Here is a 27,694-nt window from a genome sequence, read left to right on the forward strand (position 1 = left end):
ACATGGTGACAGTGAGGAAAAATATCAGTTGATATACATTAAATGCATTTTCACTTAAGATGAGAAACAACTCAAAAGAACAGTAAGATTTATCCCTCTGAGGGGATTTTCTGTTTACTGTCCTATAGATGATCAAAATGAAGCCGCTTTCTCTTACTAAAATAATCACAGTATCAGGAAAATATTACATGCTAATTCAACTAAATTTCAGATTGCTATTGAATTTCTCTAACCAATTACATTATCAGTGCTGCACAATTGGAATTCTGTTGTTTAGCTCATGACTTTATTTTAATAATAAATATAATCCTATTTTTTGTTTGCAGTTAAATGTCTAACTAGTTTCCTTTATATGAACCAATTAGAGTTTTCTAGTTACAAAAGTTTAAGAATAGATATTGAACATGCTGCCATATAAAATTTATTTTACAACTAGATGAATTTAAAAATGCAAGGAAATGTAATCAAGTCTAGGGTTTGAGACTCAGCTATAAAATGGAATAAACAGACTAGGATTTACATATACAAAAAGACACATAATTTCCTATTAAGCTTACTAAGTAACTTTCAAGAGAAATAAGCAAAGTCAGTATGTTAAATATTTTCTTACTACTTGAAAAAATCTTAAACATAGTAAAATTAGGCTACTTTTCCATGAGTATGTAAATTTTCTGTAATCAGAAGGTAGAATGTGATTTAAAATGGCTGCAAATCATTAATGTAATGATAATTATTAAGGTATCAAGCAGCAGTAGAGAAAGCATGTAGATAGGTCCTTGAGAACAGTAGTTAAGTTTTGAATGATGCACCTGCTAGAAAGGCTTCACTGTGGAAACCCTGCAGTGTGTTTGATGGGCAGTATTTTTAAATCTAGGGCAGCACTTACACCTGGGTGTGTTCCTCCATGTTTACTTCCACCCCTCCTTCCCCCACAATGAGGAAAAATCTTTCTGAGGAAGAATAGCTGTCGCTAGATGAAGTCTGTGAAAAGTCCCTGCCAGAGGGTTTATTTTTCCTCGATCAATGATTTAGTTGCACACTTCAGCCTGTCATCATTGTCCCCTCTAAGGACTTACTTCTCTTCCTATGAGCAGAACTTTCTTCCCCACAACCCAACTCTACACTCAAGCCTGCCATTCTCAACTGCTAGGCTCCAGAAAAGGAATTATCTCATTCATCACAATGTGGCTTCAAATTTATTTTTATTGGGTGCCTGCAACTAGTTAATTTGTTTAATTTAGCCAGTCCTATTTAATATTCCTTACTATGACTTTTAAGAAAAGAGCAAGGGATTTGTGATGAGTTAGGGATGTCAGTGAAATTCAGTCTTATTATATCTTTGCTTTTTTTTAGCCCATTTCTGCCCCCTAGAAATCTGTAGAATCAATTTTCTGTGATGGCATCTCAAAACATTTTGTGGTAAGCTTTTAAAACACATCCTATTTGATTTTATGTTGGGCTTATGGATTTTTAAAAATATTCAATTCTTACCAGTTTTCCAACTACTGCCCTCCTCCTACTTAATATAGCTTTAAACCTCATAGTTTTTTTTCAGAGTTTTCTTCTCATTTTTATGTTTGCCTTTCTCATCCATTTGTCCTACTTGCATTTTTTCATTTAATACTACAGACACCCACAAAGCTAGATAGCTTAAGAATACAAAGTTGTAGATATTTCATTGTAACTTCACAAATTAGAGCAATAGTACCCACTTTTTATGTAAAAAAAAAAAAAAAAGATCTTAGGTTTTTGAAGAGATTTGTGAAGCAGAATAGGGAAGAGTTTTATTTTGATGAGAGTTTTTCTCTTGCTGACGAAAGAAGATCAGTGAAATAGGAATAAACTACTTCCTGAAGTATATGCTTGATGTACACATCCCATTGAATGAAGTTATAGTACAGTATAGGCACTTTAATTTTCTCTAGAATGAGGAGAGCAGACTGAAACGCTTAACAGTGTCTGGTGTTTGACATACATGAGTGAGGTAGGCAAACTGGGAAAACAATGAGGATTGGCAGACAGTGTGGACTCCTAAAATGTTCATACTTCTGTAAAAATGGCATTCACTCCGCAGCCCCAACAGCTTGTGACCATGTGAGTCTGGTGTTGCCAGATCCTATGATTTTACAAGAGCAGCTGGAAATCTGAAATTTTATGTAAAATCTTCTGATTGTAAAATCTTGGCTTATTAAAAAATAATCACCACTACTACCACAATACTGTGCAGGACAAAATAGACTTCTCTGCTGTTTGGAAATGGCACACAGCCTACCAGTTTGTTCCCTTCACAGCTTTGTATACACATACACATGCAAACTCATAATCATGGGTGGTTATTCTCTCTAGTAAACATTTCAAAAGATTTATTTACATCTTCTAAATTCAGCCAAGCACATAGGATAGATAAAACAGTACAGTTGCTATTAAAAGTTTACCTTTAGAACATGAAGATAACTGTTTTAAGTAGTTTGGTATGTTATAAGAAGCACTGAATTCTGAGTTATATGTGTTTCTAGCTGCAGCTTTGTTACTTGCTTTGTATGGCACAGAGATAAATCTCTTAGCTTCTCCTATAGTAGTACCTGCATGTTATATGTTGGGAGTTGAATTGTCCCCCTAAAAGATATGTTGAAGTCTTAACCTTATCTATGAATGTGACTCTTTGGAAATAGGGTCTTTGCAGGTGTAATCAAATTAAGATAAGGTCATACTGGATTAGGATGGGCCCTAAATCCAGTGACAGGCATCTTTAAAAGGAGAGACACATTTGAAAACACAGAGGAGATATAAGAAAGAGAATCATGAAGACAAAGACAAATTGCAGTGATATAACTATATAGCTAAGAAATGCCAGGTGATGCCAGCAACCAGCAGACTACTCAAAGAGAGGCATGGAACAGATTTTTCCTTAGGAAAGAACCAACCTGGCTGACACCTTGATTTTAGCCTTCTAGCCTCCAGAATTCCGAGAGAATAAATGTTTTATTGTTATAAAAACCACCCAGTTGTATTTTAAACCACCCCATTTGTGATAGTTTATGATAAACCTGGGAAACTAGTACAGGATGCGTGATAGAGGATGGAAAAATATAGTTATGAATAATACTATTATAAGAGGCCATTTGGCAGATGATTTTACATATGTATTACTTTATCCATTACAACCTTGAAAAATAGACACTCTCTCTCTCTCACACACACACACAGACACAGACACACACACATACACACACTTGCTCTCACTTTCATTCTCTTTGTCTTTCAACAAACTATGGCTTGGAGATGCTACCCATCTCGCCTTCAAACTTGTAGACTGCTCCTGATAGAGTGAGGACCAAGTCTTTCTGAAACTAAAGTCCATATTCTTGTTCACTGTACCATTCTATTGTGGTAGTTTTCAACTGTAGAAAACTATAAATATAAGATACAGACATTATTCTAGAGTCTACTTTTTGAGAAATTGAATATAAGAAGAGAAATCACAATAGAGACAGCAAGAGTACGTCACCCTAAACGGATACATCTCAATACATTTTAGGTAGAAATAAATCTTGGATAGTGCAGGACAATTCTCCAGGAAGCTTTTAATGGACTGAGTTCCCCCTGCCTTTTTCTTCTAGTTCTCAAGAATAGTGACAGAATTTGATGAGAATGCAATATCTTGAAATAGAGAGGAGTGCGTGAAATAGCCCAGGCCTTGCTCCTGTTCCTCCTAGGAAATATAACATCTTCAGTTATGGATTAACTGCCTGGGACAGCCCAGGCTTTGTTCCTCTCTCTCCCGGAAGTAGGATGTCCTTCAAATTGTTGCCCAGTGAGTTCCATGGCCCTTTAGATGTATAACCCAGTGCAGACTGCCTTTTAAGGTCTGTCAGCTGTGGGACAAGTGGGCCACTCACAGCCAAGGCTCCATCCATTCTAGGCAGTTTTCTTGGGCCTTGGGGGACCTGTTTACAATGGATCCCAGGCATCTGTTGTCCCTTGCTTCCGATTTGTAAATAATAAATCTCCATCATGTAACTTCTTGTTTATGAGTGTGCTCTGTGTCATCAAACTCAAGACAAGTTGGTAACCAGTGCAAAGTGAACCTGCTTTCCAAATAGGATGTTAGGATAAGAAAAAAGGAATATTCTAGATTTCTAGTGATTTAATACTGGCAGAATGTTTAAATAAACTTGTTTATTAAAAAATAACATAATACAAGACAGGAAACGTAAGTCTTGATCTTGATGAATTTCAAAAGATGAACATACCCTTTTGACTTTCACCAAGATAAAATATTAGAATATTAAACTCCTATTCCTTCTAGTCATTTTCTATTCTCTCCTCCATAAATTTAATTAATAACTTGATTTCAAACTCCCAAAACTAATTTTGCTTGTTTTTGCTATTGAGATAAGTGGTATAATTCAGTATGTTCTACCGTGTGTCTGCCTTCTTTTGTTCAACTTTATGTTTGTGAAATCCATCCATCTTGTATGCAGCAGTGATTTTGTTCGTTGTCAATGTTGAATTCAGTTTTATAAATTTACCAATATTTACCTAGTCAATTGTTGATAAACATTTGTATTGTTTTCAGTATTGGACTCTTACAAATAATGTCTTATAAACATTCTACATGTTATTTGTTGCAAATGTGTACACAATTCCACCGGGTTCATGCCTAGGAATGGAATTGCTGGGTCATGGGTTGATTTTAGTAGTTGTTGACAAACAGATTTCCAAAGTTGTCACTATTTATATCCTGAAAAACAGTGTGTGAGAATTTCTCTCTTTCTGGCCAAAAAAATTTATCAATCATTTTAACTTTAGATATTCTAGTTGGTTTCACTGGTATCTCATTAACATTTTATTTTTTAATTTCCAGATGACCGATTATGTTAGGTACCTATTCATATATTTATAGGCCATTAGGATATCCTCTTTTAAAAAGGGGCCTATTCAAGTCTTTTGCCCATTTTTAAATAATTTGATTACTTGTCTTTTGAAATCAATTGTGGGGACTCTTTACATTTTCCAGGTATGATGCTTCTGCAGTTGTATGTATTAAAATATTTTCCCCCAATCTGTAATTAACCTTTGTTCCTTCTTCATTTTTTTGATAAACAGAAAACTTAAATGTTAATATAATTCAATTTGTTAGTATTTTCCTTTGTAGTTATTGTTTCATGTGTCCTGTTTAAGAAAATCTTCCTATCTTGATATATATTCTCCTGTGTTACATTGCAAAATGTTTTTAATTTTAATCCTTCTCACTTAGATTAATATTCCCTCAGGGATTATGTTTTTACCCGTAGGAATATCCAATTAATCCAGAATTATATATTGAAAAGGCTATAGTGTATTCATTATTCTACAGTGTCAACTTTATCAAAATCTATTTGATATATTTTACATATTATATCATTATTCATTTATCTTTTTGTCTCAATGAGCTTTTATAATGAATCATAATATTTTGTAGCTTTTGATAATTCAGCATTATGCATGTTTATTCTTTATACTTTATTAGATTAAGTAAATTCCTTTCTAATCCCAATCTGCTAATATTGGTGAAATCCTTCAAATACTGTTTCCACATTTATTGAAATAATCATATAATTTGTCTTATTTCTTTTGTTAATGTGATGAATTACACTAGTTATTTTTGAAATGTTGACCATTCTTAAATTCCTGGCATATGCATTTCTTGTTCATCATATATTACTCTTTTATTAATTTTCTTTGGTAGTATTGTATATAGGATTTCTGCCTAAATCCAGAAAGAAAGTAGCCTACAATTTGGGAGCAAGTTTACACTATCCTTATAAAACAAGATGGAAAGTATTGTGGGTTTCTTTTCTATTCTCTGGAAGAGTTTATGTAAGAACGTTATTGTTTTTCTCATCAAATTCTTAGTAGAATATTCACTAGCGAGATCACCTAAGCTAAGATTTTATTTTTTTCTATTCATAGAGGATTTCTACAGATGCTCCATTTCCCTTGGTATTAAGTAATTTTTTTATTCTCTCTTTTTACCTTTATAAATGTTTCTAGGGAGTTATTAATTTTAATTATATTTCCTAAGAATCAATGATTGTTTACTTTTTTTTCTTTTCTTTTTTTTTTTTTTTTTTTTTTGAGACGGAGTCTCCCTCTGTTGCCCAGGCTGGAGTGCAGTGGTGCAATCTTGGCTCACTGTAAGCTCCGCCTCCTGCGGTTCACGCCATTCTCCTGCTTCAGGCCCCCAGTAGCTAGGACTACAGGCGCCCGCCACCACACCCGGCTAATTTTTATGTATATATATATATATATTTTTTTTTTAGTAGAGATGGGGTTTCACCTTGTTAGCCAGGATGGTCTCAAACTCCTGACCTCGTGGTCTGCCCGCCTCGGCCCCCCAAAGTGCTGGGATTACAGGCGTCAGCCAACGCACCCGGCCATTATTGTTTACTTTTTACTGTATTTTTGTTTCTATATAATTGATTTCTGCTACTTTAGTTATTTCTCTTCTGTTTCCTTTGGGTTTAATACACTCTTCTAAGTTCTTACTCAGTTCTGGAGGTGTATAGTTAGAACTTTAATTTTCACTTTCTACTTTTCTAATCTCTCCATCAAAGATTATAATTTCCTTCTTAGTATGACTTTAGGTGCACTCCAGCAGTTCAGCTATGTAGTATTTCATTATTATTTAGGTAAATTATTTTTCACTGCTAGATGTGATTTCTTTTTCATCCATGGATACTAAGACTTAACTAGGAATTTTTTGTGATCCATAGATACATGAACTAATTTTCAAATACTGGGTGATTTTTTTCCATGATACTACCCATGCATAATTCATATCCCTTATGATATAAAACTTACTTAAGGCCTTGTATTTGTTAATTTTTTTAGGTGTTAACACTTTACATTTTAAGGAGCAAGTGTTTTATGTCTGCCAGCTCAAGCTTATTTACCATATACTTTATATATTCTAAATACTTCACGTTCTGTAAAACTTTCTTTATATATTTGTTATAAATAAATATCCTTCATGTATTTTTTCTTTATATATTTGTTTAATCTGTTTAATGAAAAATTAGATTGTTATATATTCCTGGTAGATGAATGTTTTAAACATTCTGTTGTATTCCTTTTCATCTGTAGTGATATTGCTTGCCTTAAAGTTAATTTTATCAGATATTAGTATTGCTAACCCAGACTTATTTTGGTTAGTTTCCATAAGGTATATCTTTTTTATATTTTGCCTTAATCTTTCCATATGTTTTAATTTGTTATACTTCTTTTATAAATTGCATTTGGTTGACTTTTTAAATTCCATATGAAAGTCTTTGTCTTTTACTTGAAGTTATTTGTCTATTTACATTTAAAGTCATTACTGATACATTTGAGTATGTATGTAGCATCTTACTATTTATGTTTTTATCATCTCCTTTCTTTTGTTACATTTGTTACTTAATATTTTCTCCTGTAGTAGCATTTAGTGGTTTCCTAGGAGTATAGCATGAGTGATTGATTTATCAGAGTCAAACATAAATTAATATTTCCAGGACAATGCAAGAACTCTTAAATTTTTTTAATTCTTTTGCCCTTTTCTGATTTTTGTGCTATTGTTGTTTTTATTATATTTCTACATTATAATCCATAGCTCATTACAATGATTATTTCATAGGTCAATATTTATTTATAATTATTTATATATCTGTCTTTTCCTTTTCTCTTCATTCCTTCTTTTACTTACTTGCTTTCATTGAACTTATTTTTTTTCTGTATGAAAAACTCCCTTTGTTATTTCATTTAGTTTGTGTACCTGTGGAGTGTATTTTACAATACATTCATTTTGGCATTCATTTTGTAAAGAAAACGATACTGGATAGAATATTCTAGTTTGGACATTATTTCTTTAAGCATTTAAAAAATATCCAAATATTTTCTGGCTTCCGCTTACTATGTTGAAATGTCAGCTCTGCAGTTTTATCATTGCTCCTTTAAGGTAATGTGTCTTTCCAAGGCCTTTTCCCAGCTCCTCCTCTCCCAACCCCATGGTGGTTTATAAGACCATAATTTTAGGCATTTTTACTATGAGCATTTAAGTGATGGTTTTCTTTGTTTTTTTTTCTGCTTACGGTTTTTCTAAATATTTAAGCTTGTATTTTTCTTTGGTTTTGGAAAATTCATAGCCAGTATCTAGTTTTATATTGCTTAATCCCAACTAATTCTATCCTCTTTTTGTTTGGACTACAATTGTACATATGCTGGATAACTTCACCACATTCTATATGTCTCAAGTACACATGCTTTTTCTTCTTCTTTTCTATATTTTTTTTCTTTTTTTGCTTCAGTCTTGATATTTTCTATTGACCATTTATCTAACTTACTCATTTTCTGTTCTATTGATTCTAACCTAGTCAATGTATTAAGTTGTTTAAGCCAGTGGTTGTATTTTTCCAGTTATAGGATTTCTATTTGATTAGTTTTAATGATTCTGGCCCAGTTATTTGATAATATTTTTCCTCATATTATCTATTTTTTAAACATATTCATTATAATTATTTGGTATTTTATATCTGATAACTGCAATGTCTGAATGACTTACTTTATTTTTGCCTCCTTTTTTAAAACTTTTCTTTTCTCAGTCATTTGGTTTCATGCGTGAAATACCTGGTAATCTTTGATTGAATGCCACCTTCTTTTTGTTTTGAGTTCTCGACCTTTAACCTGAGTTAAATGTCATGAGCATAACAGCATAGTAGACTGTCAGGCTAATCACAGTATACTGTAGATGTCTTTGCCTAGCAACTCTTGGTTATCTGTGTTGCTCTCAGAGCCACCAAACTGTGAAATATTTTAAGATTTTTCTAAGATTTTAAGATTATTTAAGATTAGAGACTGGTGGCCGGGCACGGTGGCTCACGCCTGTAATCCCAGCACTTTGGGAGGCCGAGATGGGCGGATCACGAGGTCAGGTTTATAAGCACTGTTTATAAGCACAGGTTTATAAGCACTATATATAATGTTTATATATCATGTTTATAAGCACTGACTTTTGTTTTAAAACCATCCATCATCAATTGAGTAAGAGTGAGCATGCCTTTTCCTATTTTCCATTGCTGTACTCCCCAAAGTAATCCAGGGGATTCTCACCATAAAAACAAATTATTCTGTAAATACTCTCTGCAGGATAGATGGATTCTAGAATAATCATGTCCAGAGTTGTGGACACGATATTGTGAAATGTTCTAGTTGCTAGTGATTTCTTTTAAGGCAACTGGGGAAAAACTGTTTGCTTCTTGAGGAAAGTTACTATGTGTAGCTTGTTTGCTTGTTTCCTCAGAGTCTCACACTGTGCCTGCCGTGTGGTTAAGTATGCACTCAACAGTTCTTTAACGAATGTACGTACAAAAAACAGAATTTCTAGATAATGCTTAAAATGTAGACTAATACTTATTAAGGTTTTGGCCAAATGTGAGTAAAAGTAGTGTGTAAATCAGAGTCCAATTTTTCTTATTAAATTACCAAAAAGACATGAGGCAAAAGTAAGAATCTCATATCCTCAAATAATATGGGATTTCTAGAACTTTGTTATTTCTTTTGCTGAAATGAGCTGTATTTGTTGATATAAGATGTCTGCTTTTAGAAATTAGGATGAGTTTGTTTAGTATTTCTAATGTTTTATATTTCATAGAAATTCATGATGGAACCAGTAAAACTATTGAGAACTTTCTGTAATACTTTTACTTTTTGAGAAAGCATTTGAAATAATAGAATTATGAAGCTTGAAATTACCTAAAGTAGACATTCTGTGCATTTTTCCAGCACTGCGTAGGACAATACCATAAAATACTTAATATAGAAGTATCAATTTTAATTTTTAATGTTTCTGAAAAGGGGAGATCCATTATTATATAAAATTAATGCAATCCAGGGCATTATAATCCTTATAAAGCAAAATATTTTCACTTAGGTTTCAACCCAAAAATCTTTCTGCTGGCGTTAAGATATTTATATTTTTGATAGTAAGAACTATTACAGTATTTTGTATGTTTTGAAAGTCAAAACAATCTGATAATAGAAAAATCAAACAACACATATTTTACAGGATATTAAAAGCACCCAGATCAGATTTCTAGAGGTAATCGCTATCAATGTGATGATGAGCATCTTCATTGCTAATTATACTCACCCACTCGTTTTTTGTTATTTAAATTATTAAGCTAAACTATGAGGAGCCTTTTCCTTAGCAACATGGTTAATTTTACTCAATTGTCAGTCATTGTAAAACATGGTTCTAGCAATGAGTTAGTTTCAAAGTGATTATAGCCATTTTTATTTGTTAACAAGCATTTCAGATGTGTTTGTAAGTACATGTAAATCTCTAGAAAAAAATCTATGATGATTTATTTTTGTCACTAACCATCTTATAAGAATATATGTAAGCTGCACTTAATTGGGGATGTGAATTAATATTGATTGAGTCCTCAAGTAAAAGGCTGGTGAGGTGTTATTCCTCAAAATAATCAAAAGTATCTTTGTGCATATTATATTATTATGTATGTTTAAAGGCTATTCTCTCACTTACCCAAATTATCAGTTTATTAACCTAGGCTGCATAAGCAACAAGACCATTCACAAGTATACCCAGAAATAAAGATGAGTTAGCCAATATGACACTCATCATGGCATCTCAACTTTGATTGCATACTTTTATCACATGGGGACATTTAAAATGCCTCTTTCTCTCCTGATACTGTGATTAATTTTTTAAAGTATTTATTTAAATTGACACATTGTACACATTTGTAGTGTATAATTTGATATTTGGATACATATCTATGTTGTATAATGATCCAATCAGTGGAGTGAATATATCTATCACCTCATGAATTTATCATCGCTTTGTGGTAAGAACCTTCGAAAACTTCCCTTCTAGCCGCTCTGTAATATAAAATATTTTACCCTTAACCAATGTCACCTTGCGGTATGATAGAATACCAGAATTTATTCATCCTATTTAATCGTCACTTGGTGCCCGTTGACCAACCTCTCCCCATTCTCTTCTCCCCTTTCCCCTCCCCAGTCTTTAATAAGTGTTATTCTACTCTATGCTTCTATAATACTGACTTTTTTTTTAATTGACACAGTTTTGCTCTGTTGCTCAGGCTAGAGTGCAGTGGCACCACCTCACTGCAACCTCAGCCTCATGGGTTCAAGTGATTCTCATGCCTCAGCCACCTGAGTGGCTGGGATTACAGGTGCGTGACGCCACACCCAGCTAATTTTTTGTATTTTTAGTAGAGATGGAGTTTCGCCATATTGGCTAGGCAGGTTTCAAACTCCTGGTCTGAAATGATCTGCCTACCTCAGCCTCCCAAAATACTGGGATTATAGGTGTGAGCCACCATGACTGGCCAGTATTGAACTTTGTAAAAACAATTCCAAATATATGTGAGATCATGCAATGTTTGTCTTTCTGGCTCTGGCTTATTTCATTTAACATGATATCCTCCGGGCTCATCCATGTTGTTGCAAATGACAGAATTTCATTCTTTTTTGTAACTGCATAGTATTCCATTATATATACATACCATGTATTCTTTATCCATGTATTTGTTGTTGGACAGTTTTAGGTTGATTTCATTTTTGGCTATTGTAAATAGTGCTGTAATAAACATGAAAGCGCATATGTTTCTTTGACATGCAGATTTCATTTCCTCTGGACATACGCCCTACAGTTAGGTTGCTGGATTATATGATAGCATCATTTTCAGTTTTTTGAGAAATGTCCATACTTTTTTTCTACCATTGCTTTACTAGTTTACAATCCCCAAAACGATGTATAAGTGTTTCCTTTTCTTCACATCCGTGCCAACACTTGTTTTCTTTTGTCTTTTTGATAATAACCATTCTAACAGGAATGAGGTGTTATCTCATTGTGGTTTTGGTTTGCACTTCCCTGTTGATTAGTTACATTGAGCATTTTAAAATATACCTATTGGCCATTTCTATATGTCCTTTTGAGAAATGTCTATTCAGGTATTTTGCCCATTTTTAAATCGGGTTTATGTCTTTTTTTGTTTGTTTTGTTGAGGTGTTTAACTCATTTATATATTGTGGATATCAAGCCCTTGGCAGATGTGTAATTTGCAGTTATTTTCTCCCATTCTGTAGACCAAGCTTGTCCAACTCGCAGCTCACAGGCTGCATGTGGCCCAGGACAGCTTTGAATGCAGCCCAACACAAATTTGTAAACTTTCTGAAAACATTATAAGATTTATGCAAATACTTTTTTTAAGCTCATTAGCTGTCATTAGTGTTAGTGTATTTTATATGCGGACCAAGACAATTATTCTTCCAGTGTAGCTCAGGGAAGACAAAAGATTGGACACCTCTGCTGTAGACTTTCTTTTCACTTTGTTAATTGTTTCCTTTGCTGTGCAAAAAGCTTTTAGTTTGATGCAATTTCATTTATTTATTTGCTTTGTTCTCTGTGCTTTTGAGGTTTTATTTTAAAAATTCTTGCCTAGCCCAATGTGAAGAATTTTTCCTATGTTTTCTTCTAGTAGTTTAATAATTATGGGTTTTATACTTAAGTCTTGTCTTTAATCCTTTTTGAGTCAATTTTTCTATGTGATGAGAAGTATGGGCTTAGTTTTATTCTTCTGCATGTGGATATCCGGGTCTCCCAGCACCGTTTAAGAGACTGTCTTTCCCCCAACATGTGTTCTTGGCACCTTTGTTGAAAATCAGTTGACTGTACTTGTTTGAATTTATTTCTGGACTCTATTCTGTTTCATTAGTCTATGTATGTGTTTCTGTTCCAGTACCATGTTATTTTGGTTACTACAGCTTTGTAGCATATTTTTGAGTCAGGTAATATGATGCCTTAGCTTTGTTCTTTGTGCTCAGGATTCATTTGGCTGTTCTTGGTATTTTTTGGTTCCATATGAATGTTAGAATTGTTTTTTCTATTTCTGTGAAGAATGTCATTGATATTTTGATAGAGATTGCATTAGGTCCATAGATCACTTTGGGTAAGATGACCATTGTAGCAATGTTAATTATTCCAATCCATGAACATGAGACATTTTTCCATTTATTTGTGATCTCTGTTTCTTTCATCAAAGTTTTACAGTGTTTAGTGGAGAGGTAAATCTTTCACTTTCTTGATTAAGTTTATTCCTAAGTATCTTATTTTTTATAGCTTTTTAATTTATTGTTCAGGTAGTTCACTGTTAGCATGTAAAAATGCTACTGATTTTCAGATGTTGATTTTGTATCCTGCAAGTGTAATAAATTTATTTATTAGTTATAACAATTTTATGGTGAAGTCTATAGGATTTTCTATATATGATTATGTCATCTGCAAACAGAAACAATTTGACACCCTCCTTTCCAATTTGGATGTCTTTTATTTCTGTCTCTAGACTAATTGTTCTGGCTAAGACTTCAATTCCATGTTAAAGAGAAGTGGTTAAAGTGAATATCATTTTCTTTTCCTTGATTTTAGAGAAACAGCTTTCAGCTTTTATCCATTCAGTCAGATGTTAGCAGTGTGTTTGTCAGATATGGCTTTTACTGTGCTGAGGTACATATCCTCTCTACCTAATTTGTTGAGAATTTTTATTATGACCAGGTGTTGAATTTTAACACATTCTTTTTCTATATCTATTGAAAGGATCATATGTTTTTCTTTCTTTCTGTTAATGTTGTATATTACACTTATTGATTTGCATATGTTAAACCATCCTTGATCTCACTTGATAATAGTGAGTGATCTTTTTATTGTGTTGGTGCAGTCAGTTTGCTAGTATGTTGTTGAGAATTTTTGTATCTATGTTTATCAGAGATATCGGCATGTAGTTCTCTTTTTTTGTTTTATCTTTCTCCGGTTTTGTCATCAGGTTAATGATGACCTCGTACAATGTCTACGCACCTACTCTTGCTCTTTTTCCTTTGTATGTTTTTAAGATATTGTCACCAACATGTTGCTTTGTCATACGTCCCTTTAACCAAACACCCTTTCCTTTAACTGCTCTCCAAAGGTTAACTTTGAGTGTATGTTTCAGCTTTCTCACCATTTTTTAGTCTGCAAATCTGTGCCATGTTTAAACAAACAATTCTCAAAAGAGCCCTGCCATAGGGAGGTTTTAAGCAAGCTGTTTTCATCTGATAAAGACAATTGTGGCTGGCTGCGGTGGCTCATGTCTGTAATCCCAGCACTTTGGGAGGCCAAGTAAGCAGATCACTTGAGTCTAGGAGTTCAAGACCAGCCTAGGCAACATGGTAAAACCCTGTCTCTACTAAAAGTACAATAATTAGCTGGCTATGGTGGCACAAGCTTGTAGTCCCACCTACTTGGGAGGCTGAGGGGGCAGATTGCTTGAGCCTGGAAGGCAAAGGTTACAGTGATCTGATATTATGCCACTCCACTCTAACCTGAGTGACAGAGCGAGATCTTATCTAAAAAAAAAAAAAAAAAAAAAAAAAGATAATAGTGAAATAAAGAGTATGACAAAATCTGCTTCTATGAGTATATGTCACAAAAATTAGTAGGCAATCAAGTACTTGGCTTTAGTTTCTTCTTGGTTATAGGACTTCAAAAGCGTTTTCTTTAGAAAAACTCTCCCATTCAACATATAGTAGTAACAATAAAATAGAACCTTTGAAGACATTATTAGTTGTTGATGAGAACTATTATTTTATGAAGTCAATATTTTACTTAACATTAAAACCTGGATACAATTTATTATGTTTTTTTTTTCTACACACTTCCTCACCTTATTTCTTGTTACATTCATTGGTTAAATTGAAAAAAATAATGATTAACCAAAGTAAGTATCAAGTATACTTGAGGGCACTCCCACTTCAATTTTAAACTAGGGAAACATAAATTCAGTTGGCTGCTTTACATAACAAATTTTATTAAACATTTGGAGCATGGTTTAAGTAGAAACATATTTATCCAGGAGATGCTATTGAAGGGCCACAATCTATTGTGCTTAGATGTTAACCATGATTTTAAACAACTGTAGCCATTCTATACTGCACAGTTCATAGGTGCAGGGCTAGAACTAGGGTGAGGGTGGGGAGGCATATGCCTTTGTGCAAAAGTTAAGGGGTTACTAAAAAACTCAAGAATTAAACAGTATTTTAATGTACTAGGAAAAAATAAAATGTGAAAATATCCATGATGAACACACAAAAAAATAACATTTTCAATTAAAAACAATGTAACGTTTAATTTGTTTAAAGTCCAGTGTTGCTTATTAGTTAATTTACTTCAGACTTTAACATGATTTGGCAGAGCATTTTATCCTGCCACTACTTTATGTTTCATTTTTTTAATCCTAATTCTTATTTATTTATTTATTTATTATTTTAGTGACAGGTTCTCACTTTATCACACAGGCTGGAGTACAGTGGCATGATCATGGCTCACTGCAGCTTCAACTTCCTGGGCTCAAACGATCTTCTTGCCCTGGCCTCTTGTGTAGCTAGAACTACAGATTCATGCCACTAGGTCCAGGTAATTTGTATTTTTCAAAAACTTTTTGTAGAGATGGGATCTCACTGTGTTGCCCAGGCTCAAGTGATATTCCCACCTGGGCCTCCCAAAGTGCTAGGATTACAGTTATGAGTCACCATACCTGGCCGGCACCTCCTAATTTTTGCACTCAAGGTTAGTGTCTTACCCATCTTCCACTAGTCCTGGCCCTGCATTAAAGGCTTTTCTTTGTCACTATAGCAAAAAGTAAGCATTTCAGGTTATACAATGAAAGTTCAAACCAGATACTCTTTTTTTCACCTCTCTGTTAAGAAGAGGATTTGACAATGTGTAGTAGATCATAAACTCTAAAACTGGAAATTATTACTTATGGATAACCATAATCCTTTCCACCACCCCCACACGAGCACCCACACCCACCATATTCTTATTTAATATCTGTAAGAGAGGATCTCAGAGTCTGTGTTTTATAATAAATGCAAAATTGTTCTGTTGCAGGTTGTCCTGGAATCATGCTTGAAGAAACAGTTGGCTAGAGTCTAACAGCTGTTCACAATTTCTTGTATCTCTCCTGACAGAGGACAGTGTTCTTAAAGGTAACTATTTGGTAAAAGATAATAAAATGGCCAGAGATTGTGCATCTTTGCATTCAAAACTATTCTAAAAGTAAACAATAAAAAGCTTTGGCATTTTTAATGACTCTTTAGCTTTTCATGGGACTTTCACAGCTATGTGGCTTTAAATTGCAGTTTGGAAATTGAATATGATAATAATTGGTGAATACTCCACTTAATTTTTCTGTATTTTATTTCTAGTTACCTTGTGGGAAATTTACTATTTCACCTATTTGGCCATTTTTTTTAAATTATTACTGGAATTAAGAATATATTGCTTGAAATTGTATAATACAGATGTATATGCTCCTAAATATACCTACAAGTTATTGTAATGAGAGTGCTAATATTTTCTTAAAATTTCATAATGGATACATGTAGGTTTTTAAATTTCTACCTCTTTTCATATTGTGTCAGCTTCTCAGTGTTTATGATAATCATCTTGTAGGAACTATATACATTCAAATCACCTGGGGTGTTACGGAAATACAGATTACTGAGCCTGTTCCAATACCTATTGGTTTGGAATTTTCTAAAGGTAGAGCCCAAGAATCTGTGCTTTTAACCAGTATCCCTATGAAATTCTGCTAAACCTTGAGTACGGTTGGGGGTTAATCCTTCTGTTTGTGTTTGGTGTATATATATAGTCCATATGTTTTCAGTTTAATAATTTGGTGGGACTATTCAGTCTCCCAAGGATCTCTGTCCATTTCCCACTTGACCTCCAAGTGTAGAGGAATATATAACCGCTCTTCTCTGTTTCATAAATAGCAACATAATAGAACAAGCATGATTAATAACAAGTCATTATTGTGTAAAAATTATAATTTGAGTTTTTCTCTGATGCTTTTTCTAAATTTGTGGCTTATATTGTACTTTACAGCCATAGCACACCATATCAGCATGGGAGCTGTCACACAGAGCCAGAACAATAATCTATCTGGCTCAATATGACAGCACTCTCTTCCTGGGAACGAACCTAACAAAAGATACAGGAAGGACGTGCTCTTAATTCTTAGAGTATTAGCATCAGTTACTTACTTATTTTCTTCCTAAATCTAACAGTATTTAAATTTTGCCAATCTTCTCCGATACAAGTTTTATAAGCACACTGTCGTCCATCATGTATTTATTTATATGCTCTGTGTCATCTGTCCTTACCTCCCTATCTCTGTCTCTCTCTGTCTATGTATTCCTCTGTCCATCTCCCTAATGATTTTCCTAAACTTTGACCATGCTTGCAATCTCTTTCTCTTCCAAATGGATGATTTCTGTTTTACTAATCTACTTCACATATAATTCAACACACTTAACATACTAATGCCCAAACCTCACGTGTGTAATGATCAAATCAGGGTTATTAGGGTGTCCATTATCACAAACATTTACCATTTTTTAATGTTGGGGATATCCAAAATCTTCTCTTTTAACTTTGAATTGTATCAAATACTTTTTAATAGAAACATTTTTATTTGCAGCCACCTTATCTTTGCATTTTTAAAACTCTTATCAGATTACTCCCTTGAAGAGGCTTAACAACATAAAAGCAATAAGAGGATAGCTCTGGCCTACAAGAGCCTTGTGGCCCAAAATAATGATGTTAATTAATGCCAGTCCTTCATGAATACTGAGGAAATGTAAATGACAGCAAAAGGTAGTCACCATTTCCCCACTTCAATCCTTAATTTACATACTAGTAGCAACCCCTTGACTATCTCACATCAGTAAGAGTTTCTTATTAAGAAAAATACATAGTTGTTCATGAGGACACACTATGGTAAGTCATTTATAAACAAGATATTTGATCATCAGACATACAGATAATACAGTTAGCCTAACTTAAGAATATGGCCACATGGGTGATCTTGTGAAACAATTATTCATTCTTCTATCTATTTCAGGAATTTTAGTTACTGCTAGGCATGAGACATTAACTTCTGAATCTTAGGAACTAGCACAAATTCTATTTTGTCATTAATTTCTGAATTTCATGGATATTTGGTGGCACCCTAAATAGTATTGAGAGGGGAGCTCAGTGACTCAGAAATGTACACTAGCAACTGTCACTCTGAATCTCTAGCCAGGCAACTTAAAGAATAACTTGGACTATCTACCCCCAAAATAAGATTTATTATTTCTGTTTCAACTACACTTTCAAAATATGTTTTCAAAATATGTTGAACCTGACGTGTCTACCTTTTAATGAAAAAACTAGAATAGAAAACCTCCATGTTCCATCACCCAACTTTAAGGATTACTGATTCATATGCAATGTATCCTATTTGTTCTGAGCAGTTTCTGTGTTTCTGGTTTCCCAAACTCTGGGTTTGGCAAATTGCATCCCAAGGGGGAATATAACATGTTTCTCTCTTCCCTCCATCTCATATAAATTGGATATGAGATCTTGATTAGATTGAATTTAGGAGGTTTTGAGAATATTACCTTATAGGTAGCATTGTTCATTTTACTTCAGAGACATATAATATCCACTTATCTTTCTTTTGGTAATATTAGCAATTAATGATCATTGCCTATTACTGGACTAGAGTTTGTAAAATAGTGATGTTCTAATGCTTTTAATTCTTCTTAATGTATTAATTGAAATATTTGTATAAAGGGAAAGTTTTACTTATCAACTATTTGGTTCCCTTGAGTTACAGCTCATAGAGGGAAAGCTGGGCAAATGCCTTGGCTGTTTTTCTTTATTTTCGTATATGTAAAATAATAAGTTGGTTTCTTTACATCATCCAAATATCATCAGTGTTTTATTTTTTCTTGTTTGAATTTTATGTTCAATATCTCTCTGAATCATGTATTTAAATATTTTAATTGACTTTGATTCATTGTTTTTGTTATGCTTATTGATGCTCAAATTTTCTCATCTTTGGTTATTTAGGTTATTTTTAGGTTGGTTCCCAATTGTTACCTAACAACTCTGGTGTTATTTTGTTGGGTTCTTTTTCCACAAGTTTTTCACTGTTTCGCTTATGTTTTATTAGACAGTGATATAATGGACTAATATATCATTCTAGGTGGTGAATAGTGATATTCTAATTCTGCAACATTCTAGAACGGTGACTTTTTAATTCTATCATTCTTTCTTAATTTACTAAATACATTCTCCATCAACTCCTTGGATATCTTGATATATAGTTTTTATTGGAGAGACAAGATAAATATTTTTTAAATATCTTGTTATTTATTGATTTTTCAGAATATTAATGGGTTTTCCAGAAAAGGTTCCATAGATGACTGTGTGAGATTGCATCATGGCCTGTAATTCTTCATTCTACCTGTGTCTCTACCCTTTGCAATGTTAATTTTTAGTTCATTTTAGTAGAAGCAAAGCGTTCTTCCATTTCTTGACTTTGGGCTCAGTCTTGAGACTTACTTTGGCCTACAGGATGTTAGAGGCCATGGAATAATAAGGGGCTTGAAATTTGCTTGTGTGGTTGAGCTTTCCTGTACTTCTGTCTTTATCATGAAGAAGAGCATGTCCCATCAATATGCTGCTTGTGAAGGGAGGATAACAAAAATGTGGTCTGGATCTCATTTGCTGATTAGAGTTAAGCACAGGCAAGCCCAAGCTCGAGTTTCCTTACCTCTAGAAAACCCACAGACACTTCAGCAAAAATTAATGATTTTTGCTTAAGCCACTGTGTTCTCAAGTGGTTTATTTTAATGGATTATTTGTGATAGGTGACGGATACAGTGATCACTGGGGGTTTTGTATTATTATGAACTGATGGATCTTAAGAGGTTTGCTATATTTGAATCCATTTGTTTCATTATTAAAATATTATTCAGTGTCTTGCTTTCATGCAGTAGGAGTCTCTTCAAATGGCCTCCTAAGTTCTTTTGTTCTAACTGTAAAAGTCTTTGATAATTTTATTGCTTTCTGGTGTAACCAGATCTTCCAGGCTCATTTGTACATTCCCTGTCCCAGGCCTGGAGTCAGCCATTTCTCCCAGAAGCCCTGTTTCCTTTTGGTGGGAAACATCACTAAAAGCTTACAATCTAGTTCTAGGGACTAGGGACAGGGGCTATTGGTACTGTGTTGATCAGAATCTATGTGGATTTATTGAACAGACTGGCATTTTTTTAAACAGAAAATATGCCACCTTGAGTTTACACTGATATTTCTAATTAAAATATTAAAAATTATTATTAGAAGTTTTTAATTATGCCTTATATATTATGGCTTTAGAACAATACTTGTATTACTACTAAAATAATGGTTGCTAAAAATACTTTGAGATTTACTTTTTAGAGTTTTTTGTTTTATGCAAAACACTGAGAATATAAGGTTATATGACTACCTTTAGTGGTCATTTATAATAATTTTTCCTTATCTTGATACATTGCTAGATTCATTATTTTCTCTTCATTTTGCCTTTGTTTCTTAGAAGCTGCTTTTACGTTTTGTTTTTTCTCATAATTATGTGAAATATTTATACAGTTCTAAATAAAACGCATACAAGAAGGTATTTTCTGTAAAGTCTGGTTTCTATCCCTGATTCCTCCAACCTGTTTCTCCAGCTAATGTAATTTTTATTATTTTATTTTTTGTATTTTGGATTATTCTTCATTTCCAAAAGTATATCACTATATATCTTCATGAAATATAATTTTTATTGATATGTTGTTCACTTTTTTAAAATAAAGACATATACACACTTTTCTCCATGATAGTTTTGTTCACTTCACAAAATGTTAATGTTATGTTAACATAACATTATGTTTTGGAGACCATTAATGATATGTAAATGTATTTCCCATTTCTTTAACAGCTGCATAGTATTCTATATGCAGATAAACCATAGTTTATTCAACAAGCCTTTAATTGATGATATTTGGGTTACTTCTAGTCTTGCTATTACAATAGTGCTGGAATTAATGGTCCTCTGCAGAGATTTTTTTGTACTTTTGCCAATTCATCTTTAGGGTGTAATCATAGAAGTTGTTTTGCAGGTCCAGGGCAAATGCAGGGATAATTTTGCTAAATATTGCTTTATTCCCTGTGTTAAGATTGTACTGGTTTTACATCGCTACCTGATATACCCACTGTTGAATCGCAGTAGTAGAGTCGGGAGCTGAGAATGACACATTTGAATAAGAGAAAAGTTCATGAAAATAAATGTAGTACTGCTTAGGTGGCATCCGTTTAACATTATCAAGATTTAAATTTTGAAAACTGAGGCTGTTGTACGTGTTATAGTAAACATAGTATCTGATTTAAATTCACAAAGCCATGACACATTCCTTTCAATGGACTTGTCTAAAAAATGTGTTATGTTTTTTCCAGTGGCATTGCTATATTCTCTAGCTAAGAGTCAGTGACATTCTCAAGCTTCTCGAATTACAGAAAAGCTTCTGTTCTCAAAATAAGTTAATGTTGCTTGACAAATGTCGTATACTTAAATTGAAAAGCTAAAATGTAAACCTTCTAGAAGAAAACAAAGGAGAAAATCTATCCAACCTACGCCTAACAAATATTTTTCAGGAAATGACACACTAAGCATATAAGAAAATTGATAAATTGAACTTTTTTAAAATAAAAATGTTCTGCTCTTTGGAAGACAACATCAAGAAAACAAAACTATTAGCCATAGGCAGAAACTATTCATAATATATTTATCCAAAAAGGATAAATACTTCTACTTAGAGTATACTGAACGTGTTTACAACTTAATGATAAGAAGACAAATAACCCAATTAAAACATGAGCAAAAAGGCTTGAATAGATCATTCTCAAAAGAAGAAACATGTATGACCAGTAAGCAAAGGGAAATATGATTAATATCGTTAATCATCCGGGAAATGACAATTTAAACAAAATGAGATACCAGAATATTTTCATTATAATGGCTACCATACCAAGTGTTGAAGAGGATGTGGTGCAATTGGAATGCTCATACACTGCTGGTGGAAGTGACAGTTGGTACAATCCCTTCAGAAAACTGTTGGAGCTTCTTAAATGGTTAAACATACATTTAGCATATGATTCATAATTGCATTTCTAGGCATTTACCCAAGAGAAATAAAAATACTTATTCACGGCCAGGCGCGGTGGCTCATGCCTGTAATCCCAACACTTTGGGAGGCCAAAGTGGGCAGATCACGACGTCAGGAGATCGAGACCATCCTGGCTAAAACGGTGAAACCCCATTTCTACTAAAAATACAAAAAATTAGCTGGGTGTGGTGGCGGGTGCCTATAGTCCCAGCTAATCAGGAGGCTGAGGCAGGAGAATGGCGTGAACCCAGATGGCAGAGTTAACAGTGAGCTGAGATCGCGCCACTGCACTCCAGCCTGGGCGACAGAGTGAGACTCCGTCTCAAAAAATAAAAAATAAAAATATTTATTCACAAAAATAATATATGCAAATATACATTGTAGCTTTATTCATAACAATTCTAAACTGGAGAAAACCTAAGAATAAGAAGATAAATGGATAAATAAATTATATATTCACACAATGGAAAACTACGTGGTAATTTAAAGGAATGAACTATAGACATACACAATATGTTTGAATTCCAAATACATGTTGATAAACAAAAGAACATAGATATAAAAGTATAGGTCCTGCATTTTATGAAATTGTAGAAAGATAATGTAATGTCTAGTGAGAGAAAGCAGAGAAATTGTTATTTGGGGCTAGGGTTGAGGGGATTGTGAGGACATTTTAAAAGCATAGAAGTTTCTCTATCTTGATTGTAGTAAGTTTGCATGAATGTAGACATTTTAAATATTTTCAAACAATGCACTTAAGATGAGTGCAGTATGTTATATATGTTGTATTTTGATAAAGTTGATTAAAACATTTTGATAAAAATGTTCTTTTTTAATTTTAGAGTCCACACTGAAAACATAATTTTTCTGTCATTGAAAGATCAGAATAAAATAAAGGTTACTTGAGGGCAGTATCTACAATTTATTGATAGTAGGTAATCAACTAGTGTTGAATGAAAAAATCAATGAATGCATAAATAAATGAATAGTTTGATTACATTTAACATTATGTAGTTGGAATTATAAAAGGAGATATTGGAAAATATATTCTATGCAAACAATGTTCAAAATAAAAACTAGGGTAGTTAAACTAACATCAGATAAATAGACTTGAAGTGACAAATTCTTACAGAGAAAGGCAGTAAATATTGATAAAAGAATAAATTCATCAGGAAGATATAACAATAATAAGCACACACATTCGGCAACAGAGATCCCATAACATATAAAGTAAATATTGCCATATTTGAAGGAAGATATAATTCAACAATAATGGTTGGAGATTTCAGTTGCTCACTTTCAATAATGGATAGAAGATCTAGATAAAAGATAACTAAGTAAATAGAGGATTTGAACAACAACTTAATCCAACTATACCTAAACAAACGCGTGTAGACTACTTCACCCAAAACCACAGAATACACATTCTTTTCAAGAGCATATGAAATATTCTGCATAATAAACCGTATGTTAAGCCACAAAATAAACCTGAATAAATTAAAAAAGATTGTAATTATACAAAGTTTTTTCTCTAACAACAATAGAACAGAGCTAAAAATCAGTAACAAGAAAAATCTTAAAATACATGAATATGTGAAAATTAAACGCTTTTAAATGGTCAGTGAGTCAGAATAAATCACAAGAAAAATTAGAAAATAGGAATGAAAATAAGAGCACAGCATAACAAAACACATAGGATGCAGCAAAGTCAGTGCTCAGAGGAAAACTGATAGCAGTAAAACTTTTTGTTAAAAAAGAAGATGACTCTTAAGTTACACTTTATGTATTTAGTTTGTTTTTTTTTTTTTGAGACAGAGTCTCGCTGTCACCCAGGCTGGAGTGCAGTGGCGTGATTTCGGCTCACTGCAGGCTCTGCCCCCCTGGGGTTCACGCCATTCTCCTGCCTCAGCCGCCCGAGTAGCTGGGACTACAGGTGCCCGCCACCTCACCCAGCTAATTTTTTGTGTTTTTAGTAGAGATGGGGTTTCACCGTGTTAGCCAGGGTGGTCTGGATCTCCTGACATCTTGATCCACCCGCCTCAGCCTCCCAAAGTGCTGAGATTACAGGCATGAGCCACTGCACCTGGACAATGTTACACTTTAACGACCTGGAAAAAGAAAAGCAAACTAGGCTCAAGCTAGCAGAAGAAATGAAATAAAGATTAAAATAGAGGTAAATAAAATAGAGTAGTAAAAAATAATTGAATGAAACTAAAAGTTGTTTCTTTGAAGAAAAATCAATGAAATTGACAAATCTTTAGCTATACTGCAAAGAACAAAGAGAGAAGATGCAAATAACTAAAATCAGAAATTAAAGTGAGACATTACTATTGACCTTACAGAAGTAAAAAGGATTATAAGAAACATTATGATTATTTCAGTGAAACAGACAAATTCCCAGAAACACACAAATTACAAAAATTGACTCAAGAAGAAATAGAAAATCTGAACAAACCTATGCTGAGTAGAAACTAAATCAGTAATTTAAAAAAAAAAAAAAAAATCCAACCAAAAAAGGCCAGGACAAGATGGCTTCTGTGGTGAATTTTTCCAAACATTTAAAGAAGAATTAACACCAATCCTTCTTAGCTCTTTAAGACAAAACAAAACAAAATAAATAATAAATAACAATAACAAACATAAAAGAGATTACTTTCTAACTCACTTAATGAGATCAGTAGTATCCTGTTATCAAGCCAGATAAAAGTATCATAACAAAAGATTATTACAGACTAGTATCTCTTATAAATACAGACACAAAAATATTCAACAAAATACTAGAAAACTGAATACAACAGCACAATAAAAAGATTAAACACTATGACCAAGTGAGATTTACCCAAGGAATACAAGAGTAGCTCAGCATAAGAAAATCAATCAATGTTATATGCCACATTAATAGGACAAAAAGGGAAAAACCCATGATCATCCTAAGTGAGCAAAAAAAAAGCATTTGATTAAATCAACAACCTTTTAAATAAAAGTACCAGAAAAAGTAGGAATTAAAGATAACTTTCTCAACCAAAAAAAGGACATTTAGGAATAATCCACAGCTAATGTCATACTCAATAATGAATGACTGAAAGCATTTCTCTTATGATAATGGACAAAAGCAGGATGCCTGCCTTCACCACTGCTATTCAACATTGCTGGAAGTCCTGCCCAGATAAATTAGACACAATGATATATATATATTTACATATACACACACACACACACACACACACACATATTTTATAGATAGATGGTATCCAAGTCAGAAAGGAAGAAGTAAAACTATCCCTATTGTAGATGACACAGTCCCATAGGTGGAAAGTCCCGCCCCCTCCAATTCAAAAGAGCTCCTAAGGCTAAAAAATGAATTCAGCAAAGTTGCGGGGTACAAGATTGTTACTCAAAAATCAGTTGTTTTTCTATACACCAGCAGAGAACAATTTAAAAAAGAAATAAACGATTCTATCTATAATAACATCCAGTTTTAAAAAAATACTAGCATCCAAAAGAACAAAACACCTGGCAAAATATGTAACCAAGGAGATGAAAGACTTGTACACTGAAAACTATAAAACATTGCTGAAAGAAATTAAGGAAGATCTAAATAAGTGGCTGGATACGGTGGCTCATACCGTAAGTAATTCCAGCAGTTTGAGAGGTGGAGGCAGGTGGATCACTTGAGCCCAGGAGTTCAAGACCAGCCTGAGCAACATGGCAAAACCCTGTCTCTACAAAAACATACAAAAAATTAGCCAGGTGTGGTTGCATGAGCCTGTGCTTCCAGCTACATGCAAGGACTGAGATGAGAGGATCCATTGAGCTGGAGAGGCAGAGATTGCAGTGAGCTGAGATTATACTACTGTACTCCAGTTTAGACAACAGAGTGAGACCCTGTCTCAAAATGAATAAATATATAAGAAGACATCCCATGTCCATGGATTAGAAGACTTAGTATTTCTAAAATGTCAATACTACCCAAACCAATCTATAAATTTAATGCAAGCCTACCAACCCAAGACTGTGTTTTGCGCAGATGGAAAAGTCAATTCTTAAATTCATCTGGAGTTGCAAGAGACCCTGAATAGTGAAAACAATCTTGAAAATAAAAAGGTTAAAAGAATTACACTTCCTGATTTCAAAACTTACTAACAACCTACTGTAATCAAAATATCATGATACTAGCATAAAGGCAGACATACAAACCAATGGATTAGAATTGAAAGTCTAGAAATAAACTCATGTATTTATGCCTAATTAATTTTTTGTAAAAGTGTTAACACCATGCAATGAAGGACGGAGCAGTGTCTTCAACAACTGGTACAAAAACAACTGGATATTAACATGCAAAGGAATGAAATAAAACCCCTACCTCATACCAAAAATTAACCCAAAATGGATTAATGACCTAAATATAAGTGCTAAATTTGTAGAACTATTAGAAAAACAAATATTATTTTTCATGACATTCAGTCTGGTGATGGATTCTTAGATATTCCACGAAAAGTATGAACAACAAAAGAAAAAAATTGTTAGATAGGGCTTCATCAAAATTAAAAACTCTTATGCATCAAATGATGTTATCAGGAACATGAAAAGAAAATCTAGAGAATGAAAGACAATGTTGTAAATCATGTGTATGATAAGGGCCTATTATCAAGAATATATTTTTAAAATTCTTACAACTCTGAGTGAAAAGGACCAACCACCCCATTTTAAAAAGAAGAAAACCTTGAATACCCATTTCTCTAGAAAAGATGGACAAATGACCAAGAAACTCATGAAAGATGCTCAACATTATTAGGCATTATGAAAATGCAAATCAAAACCATAGTGAAATACCACTTCACACTCAGTAGGATGGGTATAATAATTTTTTTAAAAAAAGGAAAATGATGACAGCTGTTGAGGGTGTGGAAAAATTGAAGTCTTTATATATTACCATGGGAATGCAAACTTACAGAGCCACTGTGGGAAACAATTTGGCAGTTCCCCAAAGATTTAAACATAGAATTACCATAAGCCACCACAATTCTACTTTAATTATATGCCAAAAAGAATGAAAATCAAGTACCCAAACAAGAATATGTATACATAGGTTCATGGTAGCAGTATTCACAATAGCTAAAAGATAGGAACAATCCAAATATCCATCAATGGATGAATGATTAAATAAATTGTGGTATATACATAGAATGGAATATTAATAATTATAGAAATAAAATACTAACATATGTGACAAAATGAATGAACCTCCAAACCGTTATGCTAAGTATAAGAAGCCAGATACAATATATGACATATTGTATTATTTCATTTATATAAAATATCCAAATAACTCCATAGAGACAGAATGCAGATTGGTGGTTGTCAGAGGGGTGGGATGGTTGTCAGGAGGGGGAGGCATGAATGAGGAGAAATTACTTAATGGGTAAGGAGTTTTATTTTAGAGTGACGGAAATGTTTTATAACTAGCTAGATTTCACAGCATTATAAATATACTAAATGCCATTGAATCATTCACTTTAAAATGGTTAATTTTATGTTACGTAAATTTCACCTCAATAAATTATTTAAAATTTGCTTA

The 27,694-nt window shown here is 33.3% G+C and overlaps 1 long non-coding RNA gene across 1 annotated transcript in view; it reads left to right on the forward strand.

The window, feature by feature from the left end:
* Positions 1 to 27,694, forward strand: part of LOC115838217 — a 1,373,476-nt gene that overhangs the window by 3,535 nt on the left and 1,342,247 nt on the right. The window contains exon 2 of the long non-coding RNA XR_004033234.1: positions 15,986 to 16,083. This is a non-coding gene — a long non-coding RNA (uncharacterized LOC115838217). The remainder of the gene's footprint in view (positions 1 to 15,985; positions 16,084 to 27,694) is intronic.

Source organism: Nomascus leucogenys, chromosome 14 (genome assembly GCF_006542625.1).
Source record: "Nomascus leucogenys isolate Asia chromosome 14, Asia_NLE_v1, whole genome shotgun sequence".
Classification (NCBI taxonomy): domain Eukaryota; kingdom Metazoa; phylum Chordata; class Mammalia; order Primates; family Hylobatidae; genus Nomascus; species Nomascus leucogenys.